Raw genomic sequence first — 19,231 nt, 5'->3', positions numbered from 1 at the left:
TGCACGGGTTGAAATCTAGTAAATGAACCATGTAACAATGGAAATTAGTGTAAAGGAAGAAAGAAAGAAAGAAGTCCCAAACTGCAGATAATCTAAAACACATTCACACTGTAAGAAAAAAACGGAGATTTAAGTCTTATTAATTTTACGTTCTTAAGGACACTTGGTCTTTATTGCCCCTTTGCCCTGAGCCCTCTCCAATAATTTCCTAATTATACGGTGTAACATATTCTCTCAAATGTAATAATGGTTAGTTACACTGCTCTTAAAAAATATGAGTAATATTTAAACTTGCACTTTGGTAAAAAAGGAGTCAAGATCATCCTGTGCAAGTGTACCTCCTTCTACACCCTCGTTGCCTCCCTCCCTCCGTCTTTCTCTGGCAGTGTTTGATGGGAGGAGCTTCAGTGTGTTGAGTGGCCAGAGGCAGGCTGTAGTACGACACAGTGTCAGGGAGAGGGAGAGTGTGGACCTCAGAGCTGTCATCTACTGTACTAGAGCTTTAACTCTGTTGTTTCTCTGGATTTTTATCTGACATTTCCTGGAGGAGGAATCAATCTGTCTGTGTCACCTAAAGGAAACCTTTTTATTTATTTTCTTTTTAGATCTTAAGGAAGTTTTTGTTTCTCGGCTGAGTTGGACAGAGCGTAAGTACTGCTATGATCAACTACCTTTGTGTTGATTTACTGTGTGGTGCCGTGGCTTCATGAATCATTGATGCGAATAGCCTATGCTGCAGTTCTGGTTACCTATTGAAAAGATGCCAGGATGTAATTTCCCTGTTAGAGAATTATATAAAAACCTTTTATGACTAAGCCTGTTTGGGGTTTGTTGTTAGTTTCTCTCTTTAAAGGGAAAAGTGGGTGTGAGCAGACACGAAACAGCCCTCCGCCCTCTCCAGTAGGTCTTTATCGCAAGGTGATAGCAGGGCAAGGAGGTCATTAAAGACCGTGTGTGTGTGTGTGTGTGTGCGCGCGCTTGTGTATGTGTAGGAGCTACCCTTGCATTAAGATATGTTGGTCTTGGACTTTTTTTTCTTTGAAAACACAGCTATTTACCTGGGTGTGTTCGTATTTTAAGGCTTGCTGGCTTGTGTGTGAGTGTCTCTAGTAATGCAGAAAAAAACAGAGGATGGCTCTGACTCTTTAAGCTGAGGCACAACTCATCAGGAGTAAGCCTGTGACTGGGAGTGGGGCCTCTTTCCACAGATGGGAGTTAGTGAATGTGGCAGCCAGTGCACACACACATCCTCTCCCACCCTGGAAACTTTGTGTGAACCCAGAGGAGTGTGGAAAAGCCGATTGGCGAAAACAAGAACATAAATATCAACACAAAGTCCTAATTGTCTTGCGTCTAGTTGTGATAACTGAGAGCCAGCACAGTCAAATTGTTACGTTTTTTTCTGGGTTCGTGATGTGATGCTGGCAGCTACAAGACAAAAGCATCAGGTGTTATTGTGTGAAATTCAAATCTCTCACCCACACGCTGCTGGCAGCACAATCCAGACTAATGCCAAATTGTTAGATGTGTAGGTGGTAGTTGATGGATTGAAACCATAAATGGAAAAGTTTGTCAAAAGTCAATGAGGTCAACTTAAGATTTATATTTACTCTTCTTGCTTACTTTTTTGAGTGTGCACTGTCAAGTACCTTTTGCTTGAAAAGCTCTCAAGCTCCTTCTCCGGTGTCATTAGAGTTTGACAAAGCTGTCAACTGTTTTGTGAAGCAGCATGTGTTATTTTCCACCATTGGATTGGGCTTTTGTTTTTATTTTATTTTTGTATTTTTTACATTTAAAGATCCCTCCCGGTAATGTTTAAAGACATACAGTATAAAAGACTTTGCTTGGAATAATAATTTGTGTCTCATTGACAATCTATGAATATGCTCTTGATTTAATACAATTTTGAAAGAAAAAAAAAACATCACATGCTTCATGTAGGCCTACGTCATGATTTATTCACTATGCCTGGTGCTTTGGGTCCCGAAAAGGGCTTTTCTAATAAAATGTATTATTATTATTAATATTATTATTATTGCACTTTGTTACATTTTTCTGTTATTAATACATAGTCTGGATCAATGGAAGAACATTTCCAGGATAATTGCTTGACATCGCGCTCGTGGCTCACGCGCCAGATGTCCCTCACTTTCCGCTCTCTTTGTGTTGCTGTTCTCAAACTCCGTTCGCTTTGGGAAACAACAACAAACTTTGAGCTAGCACGCTACGTGCTGAAATTTGCAAGTTTTTAAGAAAAAAAGAAAATTTAGATTGTGCAACAAGTAGGGGTGTAATGATTACCGGTGTAACGGTAAACCATGGTAAAAATGTTGACGGTAACAATTACCCTTTTCATTTAAAATATCCTTATTATCGCGGTGGATTACCACGGTGTGGAAACCCTGTGTTTAATCCTTCCCAGCTTCATCCGAGGCTCCTGAAGTTGCCGCGCAGGCGCACTGCGCTTAGACAGGAGGAGGACCGAATGTAGCAGCTGTTTAACGGACTTTTTTCTTTTTAATTCTTTCCCGTTTTCGGACTTGTTGAAGTCATCCGTGTAGCCCAGAGCAGTTAAAACTATTCTGTAGCTTGCTAAACTGTCATGGGTTTTGCTGCCTCGTTATCTTCAATAAGTGTTCTGCTACGATGTGGATAAGTTTAGCCCGTGTTACGACATTTATTTGGAGTTAGAGAGATATATTATTGCCTTGATAATATTGCTGTTGCTGTGTTTCTTATTGCATAGCTGATAGATGTGTAGATTGTTTAATATTACTTGTGCAGCCATGTGTTGATATTCAGGTTGTGTTAGGTCAATCTGCTAGCAAGGTGCAATGCCAGTAAACAGATAGCACTGTGGAGGCACGTGCTTAGTGCCCAGTTTGCTCCGTTATGGATATGTGTGCTGTAATAGATGTGGCTTATTCTCAGTTTGTGTTACTGAGCAATATGTTACATTTATGTTAATTTTTACAGAGAAATTAATGTAAATCTTAGTATTGTTTATTGTATGCTGGTGGCTATAACATTTAGTTTTGGTAAATAATGTTCATAGTAAGTCAGATGCTTATTAATGTGCATTATTATTTGCTTATATTTCAGAACCACATCCAACCTCACATGTAACGTCAAATACAACTTCATGTTCGAGTTGTAAATAAATCTTCCTGGATCTCAAAGTCAGACATCTCTGGTTCAAGTTCTTACCAGACCCCCTACAGCGGGCCAGTGTTTCAGTAGCCAGTTTTCAATCGTTTTTACAAGACTATTGCCTATATTTTTGTAATATAATAAACACTGTTACACTTTTTGAAACTATTTCAGCTTGTGTAGGCCTGTCAGTGCTTTCTGAACATATTGAACACACTTTTAAAAATACCGCGATAATACCGAAAACCGTGATCATTTTGGTCACTTTAACTGTGAGGTTAAATTTTCATACCGTTACATCCCTAGCAACAAGGCAGGCCTGCTTAGCTCTTTTGGGAAATTATTGTAAAGATTTACAAGGAATATGTTTACGACATTAACAATCTAACTGGAACCAATATGAGAGGATTGCTTTGGATAAAGTACACACAGTGATACACTGTTAAGAGCAAATTATTTAACCATGTTTCCAGCTAATTTAAATAGCTCATGTTACTGTATTGTGTGAACAGTTAACTTCATTTAATAATATATGTGGCATTTTCTTTTACGGGGTGCAAATATTTTGCAGCGCCACTGTTGCTGTGTCCGGAACTAAGACGATTGTGATTGGTTTAAAGAAATGTAAACAACCCAGAGCAATTTTTTTTCTCCTATCCCAGAATGTATGTGTGGTGTATTCAGACCTATCTCCACAGTGCTGTGGAGATAGGTCTGGCAATGCAAGACTATCAATACACCAACTTTGTCTACCTCAGACAAGCATAAAAACTGTTTTTGCAGGATTTGTTTTCAAATTTCTGGTGTTTCCACTCAGGTTTTTGTGATACACGAATTGAAAATAAATAAAACCGGTGGGTGGAAACCCACCTTCTGACACAGATCCTCAACATGCTCAACAAACGTTCAACAGAAATGAAGTAAAAAGGAGTTTTCATGAATTTTTGAGAATGGTTGATTTTTCCACAAGAGGGTGGAATATTATCTCATTTGTGACAGAGAGAATTTTTGTTTTATGGCCTGGTATATAGATTCATCTGTCTGCTGTAGGAGAAAAGCCTGTCTGTGCTGACCTTGGCCTGCTGTTTTCTTTTGGTTTAATCCACAAAGAAAACAGCTGGCAGTTGCATTCTGGATACCGGCGGCCTTGACAATGAACTGCCTGTATGATGCTGTCAGAAAAGCTTTGGCTCGTTGGTAAAGCATGGTGCCTGTAATATCAATAACTCAAATCCAGACTTCTTTGTAAAACTATATTTCATAACATGGTGACAGTCACTTGCAGAGAAAGCCTGAGTATATCAGTGTACAGAGTTAAACTGGAACGCTGAAACATTCCTTTCTTGAGTGAACATTTATCTAATGCAGTGATGTTCTACATCAAGTCTGCTGAAAGGAATCTACGCAAAAGGAATGATGCTCTTGTGTTGTAAAGCTGCCCAAAGCAGTGAGCAACCTGTTGCAGATTACTAAATCTGTTCAAAGGAGAAAAGACAAAGAATAAATAAATCATACTCTATTGTTTTATCACAGCTTAATCCCCTATGCTGGCCCCATATGCACGTTTCCATTTTTCAGCATATCCCAAGGGCTTTTTCTCAGCATTAGGCTACCCTGCTACTCTTCTTCTTCATCTGTTTATATAGTCAGGTTGACTCTCTCCCTGTCATTTTGTGTGTGTGTGTGTGTGTGTGTGTGTGTGTGTGTGAGAGAGAGAGAGAGATTTTCCTTTTTGATTTTCTTTTATGTGCTGTTTTGCCCTCCATATGGTTTGATGTCACAAATGCAAGTTTAGTTTTCACACCAATAACACAAGTTTAAACCTTTGTGTGCAATTACAGGCAAGAATTTACGTGATAAGTGCATGGCTCTGAATTGGATGTAATACTGTTATTTCTCTCATGAAATTCAAGGTATGTTTTTAAACTTGAGCTAAAATATTGCGTGCTGCCTTCCAAGACAAGAGCTATGCTTACCGCAGTAACGCAATATATATTTAAAAACCGCTAGTACTAAAGCACAGTCTAGTGTTGCATATCCTATCTTACTCTGCAAAACAGAACAAAAATATATATAAACAGTTGTAGAAACCTGCACACCATATTCAGTTGCCATCAAATTAGTCAATCATTTGTAGAAAAAAAAAGCTCTTACTCAAAAATGTTGCTTAAAAAGGACAACCTGTTAACTTAAAGCCATCTCTGCTGTATTTATCAAGCTTCATTGATAATCTTTCACATCCTGTTAAATTTGGGAATGGTCAGAATGACACTGACCACAAGGTATTGCACTGGAGTTTTTGATCATATCACATGAGCCTCATCAGCAGTTTGCCCATTTGTCATGGAATTGTAGATGTTGAAATGTCCAATTTTATTCTGAGCACTTTAAGGACTTCTCTTCCATGTTGGTCTAAAAGTTGAGATTTAAAATTAATTTTTGACTTTGGAAAGAGCAGTTGACAAAATAATCCCAAAGGTCTATTTAGTAGCTGTTCTGGACCTTTTAATCATATCACATGATCTTTATATCTTATGATTTTATCTGACTTAGTTTCTGTTTCTGTTTGTGCCGACAAAAATTTGTGAGAAAAGGGTTAATAGCTGAGGCAGAGGGTTGGCTGTGAAGTGGCCAGCCACTTGTAACCTAAAGGTTAAATACAGGCCTTCAGGGAGTCCTATTACTGTGTACTCACTGATGGGAACTCTGCAAACATGCATTCTGGGAGCACAGCGGGCTCCTCTGTTTATTCCCAGTCCAGCACTGTGCCACAATGTGGGAAATGACTGTGGACATGGAACGTAGCCAGATCTCTGTATTTACTCTAGTGTCTCACAGAACCTCAGATCAGCCTTTTAATCTGGCAAAAAAGGCAGGGTTCATACATATTCATACATATATAACACATCACATACGTATGAAGCACTCCGGGGCCCTGCCTTGTTCTCGCAGTGTCTTATTTTAACAGTACATAAGCCTGTGAAACAGATTTGGAAAACCATGTGGAGTATTTTTACACGTATATGTCAGCATTTCTCATGTGTTGGTGTGAGAATCGCAAAATTGTCTTTTAGGGGTGTGTTTCCATCCCCCTTCACCTCACACCTGTTCCTCTTGCCTGCGTTATATGTTTAATAATAAAGTTCTATTTTAATCCTCATAGCTATGTGTATTTCTGCAACCCTGACACTGAACTTAAGGGACGGCTATAAGTTGCCACACACAGCAAGACGTGCATCAGCCTGTTGTTAGTGGTCAGATGTTTGTGTGCCTCCTGACATGAGTACGTGAGTAGGACTGATTAATGGGATCCGCCTCTAACTGAGCCTTGTTTAGCGGCCTGTCCCTCCCCCACCGCTGTGATTTGATATCTCTGAGCATTCCAGGTTGTGCTCTTTACTCTGCTAATGGTGCTACTGACCCCAGACATTCCTGCTGTAACTCTCTGATCACAGATGTCTAATTGCCTCACTGTAAACAACCTGTACGTTTTTTGCGTACAGTACCATTCTTTACTAAGAAGTAGGTTGCAGTGAGATATTTGATACACATGACTGGTTGAATTACACACTTTTGACTCTTCTGACTGACAAAATTGTTTTTCTGTAACCTTGGACACAAATAGTGCTGGGTGGGTTGCATGCTTTTCTGTCAGACGTCCTTGCTGAAAGTTATGAATGAGAAATGTTCAAAGGAAGATGACACGAAGGAGACATGATGCTGCTATTTAGTCATTTCACGCTCTGCTAAGATCCATCAACAGTGCGTGGTTAGGTGAGCATGCACCTTTTATTCCTCAAGTACACTCCTCACTTTAATGGTCTGAAAGTATGTAATGCAACTTGCTCTGGTCTGTGTTTTCTGCTTGGTGTCCCCCCTCCTTGATGTTGCCCAGAGTTGAAATGGTATGCATCTAATCGCCCCAAAGTCAAAGGCTTTGCCAGATTTTATGGTAAAGCATGGAAAATAGCCGAGTGTTTGGTGTCCATGTGACACGAGGGGTCAGTATACCTTATCAAAAGTGCCTGTTAAGTCGTCAAACAGCGTCTGAAACTCCCCCAACCCCACACCACAAAATCAAACCCACTTAATGCAGAAATTGGCCAGTTGTGCTGACGGGAGAAATGAAGCAGGGTTTTAACTTGTCATGTCTCGTAATAAAGGCAGGCTTTTCTTGTGGTCTCAGAGTTTGGCCTTTTAGAACTAAGCACTTTTGCCTTTTAGATATGGTTGGACGACACATCGTAAAAACTACTATGATTCAAGCATACCCCAGTCTTGACAACCAAGGGATTAGCACAGTAGTAGCAAAAATATACTTTTCTTTTTAAAATCTTGTACAGATGGATCATTGACACAGTAACATAATCTCTTTCCCTCAATGCTTTATGCCTCTAGTCCAAGAGATAGAAATAGAGATAGAGGAAAGGGGTTAAATGTAACAGAGACCACAGGACAGCAGCGGACTAAAAGCTTCCTGTGGCAGAACAGAGTGTAAGCCAGACCTGGCAGACAGGCTGGCAGGACAGATGTTTTAGGTGAGAGGCACAGTAGATAGCACCGTCTGAATAATTCATCAGATGGGATTGACGATGTGATATATTAAGACACAGCACACAAGCCATTTTATGGCCTCTTTCAGCACTTTTTGTGCAGTGTGAGTGTCTGCAGGGCTCAGATCTTTCTGCATCTCTGCTTTCTTTCTGGCAGTTATCCACCAGAGTCTGGGCAGTTGAGGAGACAGTTATAGATGAGCTGGCTCTGGGTCTAGCGAAGCCTCCAGACATCTGGACGGGATGAAGCTGTTCAGCATGCAGGTGCAGTTTAAGCTCACAGGAACTAATGCTGTTGATGCTTATTTTTATTTTTATTTTTTAAATATGACTTCTGCTATGGTCAGTGGGTCTTACTGGTTTAGGTGACAGAGAGAGGATACATGCTTTCTAATAACAGAATATATTTTATCTTGTCTGCTTCTACACTGACAGAGAATATGTGCTGTATATGAAAAAAATAATCTAAACGTTTTCTGTTTCTTAACTAAACAATACTGCATAAAGCTTCCCTTACATAGCAATGGATTCAAAGTTGCTGTCAGTATTTTTCCACTTTTCCTTATGTTTAGTTTGTGATGCAAGCAAAACAAGTCATATTTATCGTGTCCCTGCTCATGGGTCAAATCACTGACCTTCCATCTTATAGTTTATAAATAATGGGATGAATCACTTGCTGCATAACGTCAGAGCACAGCGTGAGCTCCCAAGCAGCCTTTTGGGTTTGTAGGAATTGAGTGACTGTGAGACATAAGAAAGTAGATAATTGCCAACATGACTTAAATGTTTTTTTTAAACATTTCTTTTTTTTCTAATATGAGTCTAACCCTTTTGGATTATAGATTTTATTTCTAAACTACATCTGAAAGTAAAAAATTTTTTTCATTATTAACTGTAAAATTTTGAAATGTACTGCTTTTCTTTGTGTGGTTGCAACATGATTGACCAGGCCTTACCGCTATAAGTTGTGGAAGTAGGTTAAGATGTCTAAGGACATGTCACGGACTCTGATATCACAGTGAAGAGGCTCAGCTTTCTAGTAACGGATCATTTCATCTCCATCTCTCCATGATATCAGCTCCCACCTACACACATCCAGCTGTGGGGGCCTGGGCGCTGTATGGATGTGTCAGGACTCTGATTGCATCTCAGACGCACACTAGTGTGGGCTTTTCACTGCAAACAAAGAGGTACATGAACTTTAAGGGTCCTTTTGAAGTGCTCAACACTTTCTGACTTAACTAACAACTTGGCACTAACAATGTCATGAACTGTGGTCTGATTTAGTCTTTAGTAATTATTACTTCCCTAGAATAAACTTATTTATACCACCTGCACAGCAATCAACAAATCATGTGATATAGGATACCTGCCTGTATACCTCCAGCCAAGCACACTGAACTCTGTCATCTGATAGGTTGCTAATCCCCTTATTATGCTTGTCTGGTTAAATAGAACAGTCAGTCAGCCATAAAAACATCTAGCCGAAGGATCAATGTGGGCCCCATAATTTTGCTGTGCGCTAGGCTATGTACAGTGTGATTGAAAGGGAAAATGGAAAAGGGCACAGGCAAAAAGTACAAACATGTAAAATTAGATCTAAACTGAGCATTGCTAACTTGACAAATTTGCCCTTGAGTGACTGCATTAGCATGGTCTATAGAGGGATACTCTTGAGTGACAAGAGTTTGCCTCCCCCGTATGGTTTACCACATACGCTGCCCTCATAGGTCATATCTGGTCGTCTTGGATGTTGGATGTCAATGATTGGAATTTATCCCAAATATCAGTGTGCTAAAGGATTCACAAGATGACTGGGATACCAAGGCCTAAGTGACTCCTGAGGACTTGGAGTGAGGAATGTGCAGCCCACTATTGATCTTTACTAAGTGAGGTCACTGCATGTGGGGGGCAGCTGCCCCACTCTCAGACCCCACATAAAGGGGACAGACTACCCCGATGAATAAATAAATAGGTCAAGTAAAGAGGATTTGTCTTATGTTTGATATCAACTTTTAAGATATGTTGAGGATTGTAGCCAGAGATGAGAAGCAGATGAACCAGTACAGCCCCAGGCCTAAGACAGCAAATTGTTTGTACTTTATATGTTGCCTCAGGATCAGTTGTTCATCATTTGTATACTCTGTCTCATAAACTAGATTTAGAGAGTATCGGCTGGTCTTTGTATTATCAGATCTTTGATTTGTGTTCAAATGTGTTCTAAGAGCAATACATGCCATCTGCATCCCTTAAAATATATTTTTATGTTACTGAGTGTAATGTGATTATAAAGGAAGATATGTCTATGTTCATGGCATGTTAAGAGTTGTGTATACTTAAATTAAATTTCTGAAATATGCAAATAATCAAACCAAGTTAGAGACCTATCATTAATATTTATTTTGTATTTAAAAAACCAAAAAAAAAGAAGTACAAATTTCACTTTGCTCCTTGTAGTCTTCCAAGGCGTACTAGGCACTTGCTTAAGCTTGGGGCATAGTAAATCAAATTTACTTAGCACACAACTGGATTAGCCTTTAAACAGTTCTCACCGGTGTCATTTAAACTGGGCTGTACAATAGATGATTAAAGAGTGAACATGAACCTGATTACACCCGCTTGGATGAACACACCACTCCCTGGGCTATCATTGATCCTTGCTTGTGATTTTAAAAAAAGGGTAAAAAACATGGCAGCTGCTGTGGAAAAAATCTAATTTTTTCTTAACTCTCTCTCAGTCTTTGATTGATCAATGGAATTGGTCTCAGCTGCCCAGCTTAATGGGGCTTTACCAGATCATCATTAGTGCTGAATCTATTAGTTTGTTAATCTATTAGTTGTTTGATGGAAAGTTAGTTGATTACATTTTGGGAGGCCATCATTTACCAGTTTAGAACTGCATCATTCCTCTGTACATTAAAGGTTTACTGTGGAGTTTTTGACCCTTTAGTAGCGCAATGGAGCCATTCTTCCATGAGTAGGTCCCGGTTTTGTTTGTCTCGCACATAAGGATAACATGAGGATGCACATGCGCGCACACCTGCATGGGGGGGGCCTGTAAACAACTTTTATTTGTTTACATAACTTGAGGGTTACGATGTGCTTCGTAGACTCAAAAAAACTCTTGAGTCAAGTTTAAGGCGGGTCTATATGGTTTGCGCCGTTGATGGGCATGTGGAGAAGCGGACATTCTGAGCCTTTTATCGGTCTTACACAGTGATGGATGTGTGCAGCTCTTTGCCCAATGGCCCATAGCCTGAGCTTCTGTCTAAGCCTCTAAGCTACTGGAATGCGTGCAGCTTCTTGCTGTGGACATCAAGGGAGAACAGCCACACCACTTTGTTTATAGCCTTTCATGGATGCCACACCAGCCTAATCAATTTTGAAGAGGATAAATATTTCAATGCACTGTTGGAGATTGAATGTTCCATACATTTACATAGGCAGCAAATATTAATGCAGCACAATAGTTACTTTTTAGTTGACTTCTCCAAAAGATACAGGTGCATAGTATTTTTGATAAAATATTCTAAACTCAAGGCTCGCTTAGCATTTTTCAGAGCTTTTCATTTGTGTCCCACAGACTTTTTTAGCAAAGCGTAGTATTGTTATTAATGATTTGTTATGTATTTATTTATCTGGTGATTAATTTCTAGTCCATGTGTTAAATACTGTCCGATCAATTAAAAGCTATAGATGCCAAATTAAAATGTAAGGGGATGTCCATTTAAGCACATTCTAGCCTAATTCTAGAATACTATAATGGAATTTTTTGTGTTTGACATTTAGGGTAATTACACGTGAACACATTTTAACAACAACCTCTGTATACTGTAGTTTTGTATCTATTATAACAAATCAAGTTAGTGAAGGTAAACAAGAACAAGCGAGATAAAGCACCTTATTGTATCAGTACTCACTCTATCAGGATCAGTATTTCACTCCAGATGCAGACAGAATTATATGGCAAACAAGTGGAGATATTTTAAATGGGAGTGAGTGTTTCAACAGGCCTGACCTACTTACAGCAACCAGGGCTGAAACAGCTCCTCACCTGTGTCTGGCAGATGCCAGGACCCCTCATAAAAAAACACAGGCCCCTCTATATCTTGAACAGTACACTGAACAATATTATACTGTTGTTGTTTTTGTATCATAAAACAATCCTTGATGAATTTGTTGCCTTTACTGGACTGGAATGCATATGGTTGCACTTTCTCTGGCTGACTACTGTATGTGATACTAAAACCCTTGCTTATTTTTAACTAATGCTCTCAGTAGCAGGACAACCACTCTATAAACAGTAATGGATATAATATGTAAGATAGAATTAATCCGAGACCTGAAGCTAGTAATAGTGGTTACTGCCCACACTTGCCAAGTTCAGTGTTCGTTACCAGTTAGTAAAACTCTTTGTTTAAAAAAATCTACCTTTTGGCACCTGATTATTGAGCAACAACTTTTGACTATCTAAACAAAATGTTACCTTGTATGTATTTTAAATGTTATTTCTTCTTAAAGGACAGTGTGAGCAAACGCTTACAGAATGGCTAATATGACAACCTATTAGCCATTCTGAAAGCGTTTTCTCCATGTGTGTAATGGAAAAGAGAAATGGAAAAACAGTTACACTATAATTTCATTGCAAGAGGTTCATGTGTATATCTCATCACCAACATTGTAAATGTAGTATTAGTTTTCAGCAGAAGACTGTGACATAGGGAAGCTGACAAAAATCCTAATACTGCAGCATAAACGTGCAAGATGATAATTGTTAACTTTGCTCATGAGCATCACTGTGTTAACAGCAGAGACTCTGATTTGAATTTCGCAGCTGAGGGTGTGAGATATTTAATTAATCTTGCACAATAAATACATATACTAATGCATAAACTATGCTGTTAAATGAGTCTTTGAGCAACAACTGCAGTTGGAAGATGAAACCACAACTTTAACTTAGTTATCAGTGAAGTATTGTTTTATTTCACTTTAAATACACATACAAAAGTGTATAAAGATTCAAGCACTGGCATTGCATACAGAGCACTTGTGTCCACCCTTTTATAAGCAATCTTTATTATAGTACAAATATTTATTATAGTATAAACAATTGTGGTGTAAGCAGCAGCAGTGAGCTGTAGTATGGCTCTTGCTTTGGTGCTCCAGCAAATGTCAGAATATGTTATGTAGCCCAGTAAAGAAGAAAGTATTTCTATGGGGGTTGCAGATAAGTTGCAGATGCAATTATTGAATGTCAACGTCAAAATCATTTAAACTTTTGACCACTGAATTTGTAGAATATCTGTCAGCTTATCATACACGGCATATGCTCAGGATTCATGTAATGGGTCAGTGGACTGAGCATTCAAAATGCTACAGATGGATGAATAAAGAAGAGGAGAGATTTTTGATCATTCCAGTAATTGGTAATTTGTGTCTGGAAGGTGTATCAAATGATAAAACTCTGGATACTCTCAAACTTATAGGTGTTCCTTTTCCTTAGCAAAGGGTGTGACAGCAGTAAAACAGACTGTAGAAAAGAAATAGGCCATCTCAGCAAGATCAACAGGGCAGGCTGCTTCCTAAAAGTGGATCAGCTTTCACTGGATTGTTGAAAGCTGAAAAGAGTGCAGATAGAGAGAAAAGTAAAATGTTCTGCCAGTTTCTCCCCGATCCCTCAGTGTTTACCATGTTTGAGGGGTTCATTAATGACAACACATTAATAGTTTTAATCCAGGTTTATGCCCTGCGTGATGTGTTTTGACAGGGAGATTTGGCTTGAGTACCAGGAATAAAAGGGCACTAAGCCAAGAGAGGCAAATGACTCTCACACAGCTGTAAAAAGCTCATTGAATCTAGTATTTGTCTGGTGATATTATTAGTCACTCTCAGGTTATTTCCATCTCCATAGTACCAATAAATATATTTTGAGTTTGATGAAGTGACTAGAAATACTTATTATCACCTTCAGAAAGGAAAAATGTTCCATTGCCTTTTCATTTGCTTCTCTGTCGTCCTTTCCCCTTTGAGTATTAATGCACTTTTCTGTCTGTCGCAGAGCCCCTGCTGCTCTTTTTTCACCCACTTCGGCCTTGATAGTGATAGCAGGCCCGGCGACAGACCCAGCTCTACTGCTTTACATTTCATCAGCAAGCTGCTTCTGCTGGCTCCACATCTGTTATGGAAATTTGCACAAAGGTGAAATGGAATGGAATATCATTTCAAATATTTTCACTTCTAAAACCGGGTTGATTTAGGCACTTGTAAAGGTTTCAAAGACATAGGTGATGAAATATGCTCATCCACTTTCACAGCCATATATTACTCTAATCTATCAATACATTTTTAGTGTCTGATAGCTTCAAAATTGGGATGTTTTAAGAAGTCAGCGCTTGTGATAAAATTCACAACCTCTGACTGTGTGTCACAAGCCCCAGAGGAGAAGCAAGCTTGATGAATTTAACTCCCCTGAATCTTAAGTTCAAAATGTCCCCTATTTCTGTTCAATAGTTTAATAAGATTTTAATTAGGCAATTAAAAGTCTTTGGAATGGCATATGGTCATAATTACTGCTGTATGGTTCACTCAGGGATGAATGAGCCATTAATTATTCTTAGCTGGGTCTGGGGATTGGACTTAAAATGGGTCGAGCTGGAAAGAGAGGGTATTTCTTCAGACTTCACAGTCACCTAATCAGAAATACAGACTTCTGAATTTCTATTAACTGGGGAACTGGGTTGGGTTACACCAGTTATTCGTGAATCCATTACTACTGTAAGTTTGTGTGTAAAGTCCTTCCTAAGTTCTAAAGAAGAAATCTATCTAATCAGGTTGCACCATTATAATGTAAGAAAAGTGCCAACTTGTGAGGCACTCTTAAGACAACTGATGTTTAGTTTTATGTGTCGCCTGGACAAGTCAGAGAATCACATAATTGAAGCTCTAGTCAGCCCTCTGAAAAACTGTTATAGATACACTTCTAGGTTAAGACGACATTGGTGCAATAGCTTGTATATCCTATAGGCTAATATGCAATGTTTATGTATTATTGTATATCCTATAGGCTAATATGCAATTCTTATGTATTTTTATATCTCTTTTTTATATACTATGTATATTGTATTATGTGTTATATGGACCTGTGTCTGCAATAAAGCTTTATTAAATTAGATAGCTAGTAAATACTTTAGTAATGTGTCAATCTGTTACTAGGAAACATTCTTTAGCACACCCAAAACTATGTAAACAGGAAAAACAGTAAACAGGTTTTACTTGCGCACATAATATATTAAACTTACCTGCCAGTCCTTTGTAAGTTTAGGTATTACTTTGTTTTATTTCTATTTGTATATATGAATAAATCTATGTTTCACAATTAGTCAAATTCATGAATTGAGGATGAGTGGGCCATATCTGATTATGCTTGACTAGTTGATTTGGTCTTTTAGTTTAATGTTATTAGCATGACAAAATGTACGCATTTTGAGCTATCTGCGTGTATGTCTACCGTATACAGCATGTTGCATTTTGAGCTATCCACGTGTATGTCTACGCCGTATTGACAATGAAGACATGCGTCATGGTAGCTTGCTGTCACGTGACGATTTGGGAGGTGTCTGAGCCCGCTCAACATTTTGGTATCCTATGCTATCGGTTGCCAGGGGCAACAGTGTAAGAGCGACAGCGAAAAGAAAAACCAGTTGGGTTTAGGAAAAGAAGAATGGGGTTGGGTTTAGGAAACGTGACACGTGGGACACGATTTCGCCCTTTCATACTACTCGCTACGGCATAAATTCACACACAATCGCAAGGTAATGTAAGTCAATGGAGGCCAAACGGCGTTGATAAACACATTAAAAAGTGAGTATGCGTCTTGATAAAACACCCAAAATGGCATACGAATTGGCATGTCATACATATAGGGTTGCAAAGGAGTGGACATTTTCCGGTAAATTTCCAGAAACTTTCCATGGCAAGTTTAGCTGAGGAATTTTGGAAACATTCCAATTTGGAAACTTTCATGGGAATTAATGGGAATTTGGATGGGATGCAGTCCTTAGGCTCAAATTCTGTCTTCAATCGGCTTCAATCTGCTATAGAATGTTGGATTCTAGAAATGATCTGTGCAGTGGGTGTGGCCTCAATAGCTCTGCAGTAGGCTAAGTAGTAGCCCAAACCATTGACCTTTAGCTTAACATAAAGGTAGCTAGCATGCTGCCTTTGCTGCCTAACTTTTACTATGGTTATGGTTATATGCATGCTAAGCTAACCATCAGTGCGGTCTATTGTTTCCAGCCTATCAAGAACAAGTGGGCCATACAATTAACACACAAACTAAATATTGGCAAGTTTGTAGTAGCCTATGCTGATTACTGCATGCGTGCATGTCATTGACGAATATAGGGAGGACATTCAACTGAAGTTGCATTAAATCAGGTTATGCTGCAAGATGGGTTTTTTTCAAGTACATTTAAGTTCCCTGTTATAGACTAATAGTATTATAACAAGCAATATTAAAAATATCCAGTTTATTCCCGTTAATTCCCATGGAAAGTTTCCAACTTTGAAAATTCCCAGAATTTTGCAACCCTACATACATACTCCACTTCATGAGATCAGTCTGTTCACCTGATACTATGACGGACGTGTTGTAATGTCTTACTCATAGATGGGTATCTTTGGATCTGGATGAGTAGTTGCAAAATAACCTGAGAGGCAGTAGGACCGGTGCAGAACTGTGTCAACACCACTCTCACATCGTCCGCATGGTGAATCAGCCACTCTGTCCATATGTGCAGGCGTGCTCCTCCATTAAAGCCTCTCCTGACAGATGATGTCCTCCACATTTAACATCTGCTTCTTCACACATCTGAGAGTCCTTCAGCAGCGTGGAGGTGTCAAGGGGGCAAGAGGGGAAATGTTGATCACAGGTTGAAGGCCACATCTGGGAGCATGTGACCTGGGTTGTCTAAGGGGTGTGAAGTAGGTGCGTGCGTGCGTGCGTGCGTGCGTGTGCGCACGTACAGCTTCCTGAGATGACAGGCATGCGAACAGGTCGTATTTATCAGTCAACACTTTTCCAGTCAACAGGTTGTGTGTGGAATGCCGGGAGCCTTGACCCCTCCTACTCTACTCGGATGGCAAATGTTAATGTTGGTGCCACCTGTTTAAGCAGTATACGCAGTGCTATCTATTTATAATACTCAGAATTGTATAAGTAGTACTGTCATTGGTCTCTGTCTCTGCCATTCAGGGATAGTTTAACTGTATACCAAGAGCTGTATTACAGGAAATGACTGGTAAAAAGTGCTGGAAATTTCCCTGTTTGGTTAAATATAAAACCCCTTTGTTGACATACTCTACTGGGAAGACCTTTTACAGTGTTGAAAATAAAATGTCCAATGGTTTATTCTGGTATATGAAACTTTTTGAGAAAGAGAGTAAATTTAACTTTGCATTACAGGAACTTATTACAATATACATGTATATAAGTTGGCAATATTAGTCTAAGGGTTAGGGTTGAAGGTTTATTTGTTTAATTTATGTTGCTATTCTGGTTCCTTGCTATAAATAATGGTGTCTTGTAAGCCCATTTGGGCTGGGCATACTTTTTTGTGATTGAGGCAATAATAAAATTATTCATTTACTCATTCATATTCTGTAAGCTTTCAGTTTCATTTTGACGGAGTTGCCTATTTATGGGAGTTATTTTCTTATTACAACCACATGTGTTAATGATTCAGTTCTTTTGTTGCGTGGAACTCACTTCCTATTCCCAGTAGAACCTCTTACTGCTTCATTTAATGGTCTCTTCCCCTCTTCAGCTAATTAGTTTCACTTCATGGACTATCTGACAAAACTGGACTGACAAAACTATTGCTATTACTTATTTGGATGATGGGCTAGTGAGCAAATGCCTATGTCCCATCAGTCAAAAAGTGACTTATACCACTTATACCACCATACTTAGACCACCCAAAAGCATAACATTCAGTTTCCACTGGAGATGCCCCCCTCACTTTTCAAAATCCTAATTTGGCAGCATGTTCCTGTGACAAGAATTGATTTTAGAGATACTTAAACTGTATTTCAGCCTTTTAAGTCTTATGCTTTTTTTAATTTATCTATTTATTTGTGTTTGTTTGGTTATTGTGGTTTGTGGAGATGTTAATACATGATTTCAGTCCATATCATTCTCTATTAATGAAACCTGGAAAATGTTTTTCCAGTTGTGTGGATAATTAAGAAATGTAGGCCACATTTCTATGGCGTTGTTAGTCTCATGGAATGCACATGTTTTCATTATAATGTGTTATTTGCCAATTTCATTGGTTGAAGAACCCGAGACTTAATTGTATCCTCCCACTAAAACCAAAGCTATGCCTTTGATTAGACCCTCACTGTTTAATAATCTGTAATCGACATATGCAATAGGCCTGGGTTTAAAGAAATGTATTTTGCGATTCAAATCAATTTTAATTTAAATGATCTAATATTGATTTATAAAATCCACAATCAATCTATCGATTGTCAGGAAGGGTGTTAAATAACGCTCCAAAGAGAGGCTACATTTTGGTGAGGGAAACAGTGGCAAGGCCAATGTAAAAGGGGTCCCTTGACCTCTCACCTCAATATATCTGAATTAAATAAAATAAAAAATACATTAATGTAACTGCTTTGGGGTCAATTCTTAATGTAACATTGATACTTTTAATAATGCACCAGGTTAGAGCGAACCTTACAATTGTAGAATCACTTTCATATCCAAGCAATGTTTTGCAATGAAATATCCCAAATCGACATTGAATCGGAAATTAAATCAAATCAAAACTGGTGATACCCAGACCTAGTATGTAATGATTATGTGAAACTGATCTAATAAGGCCGATATGTTGCTGGAGGGGATGTACAAAGATACTCTGGAAAGATTTAAGAGGAGATCATAGACAGAGAGATGGGAGAGTATCATCCATAGCCAGAGCACACTATCACGTCTGTGTAGGGAGTGAAAGAGATGATTCAGTTTATGCATCATGCAGGAGAGAGCAGTGAAGTGCAGAGTTGCATATAGATTTCTGTGCTGTCAGAGGGGCCTTTGTTCTCTCATTCACGCTGAGTCGAGCTCTCTCTACCTACCTCAGTTGGATTCAGCTTGATGCATGCGGGCCTCTTTTTCTGACTGTCACACAAACACAGAATTAATGTTAGCTTCACAAGTGGTGTCTCACTTTGAAATTGTTCCACACAAAGGACGCTAATGATGCTTATGGCCGCCCTCCTTGTCTGTTACATGTTACAGCCACTGGCATCACGTCGGCTGCTGTTAGGGGGCATCGTCCCAAAAACTTCAGACTGTGACCTAGCCTGGAGTTTTAACAGCAGAAACTCATAACCTCGTCTGCTTTTGTCATCATGATCATTAAGAGTCACAGTCCCCTCTGCTGTAGGTTGAAATTCTTCAATCTTCAGACATCCTTGATTATATTTCCTTTTTAACAGCTTTTACATAGAATCTGGACTGTGCATCA

The 19,231-nt window shown here is 39.0% G+C and overlaps 1 protein-coding gene across 2 annotated transcripts in view; it reads left to right on the top strand.

Annotated features, from left to right (window-relative positions):
- Positions 1–442: 442 nt before the first annotated feature.
- sema4ba (sema domain, immunoglobulin domain (Ig), transmembrane domain (TM) and short cytoplasmic domain, (semaphorin) 4Ba) overlaps positions 443–19,231 on the top strand; it is a 43,231-nt gene continuing 24,442 nt past the window's right edge. Inside the window, exons 1-2 of one of the 2 annotated variants that reach the window (XM_078256939.1) lie at positions 443–647; positions 7,861–7,967. The gene's annotated coding sequence lies outside the window, so the exon portion shown is untranslated. The remainder of the gene's footprint in view (positions 648–7,860; positions 7,968–19,231) is intronic. The other variant, XM_078256938.1, reaches the window with a different exon arrangement.

The sequence above is a fragment of the Sander vitreus genome, chromosome 8 (genome assembly GCF_031162955.1).
Source record: "Sander vitreus isolate 19-12246 chromosome 8, sanVit1, whole genome shotgun sequence".
NCBI classification, from domain to species: Eukaryota; Metazoa; Chordata; class Actinopteri; order Perciformes; family Percidae; genus Sander; species Sander vitreus.
This window is presented reverse-complemented; position numbering and strand designations above follow the sequence as displayed.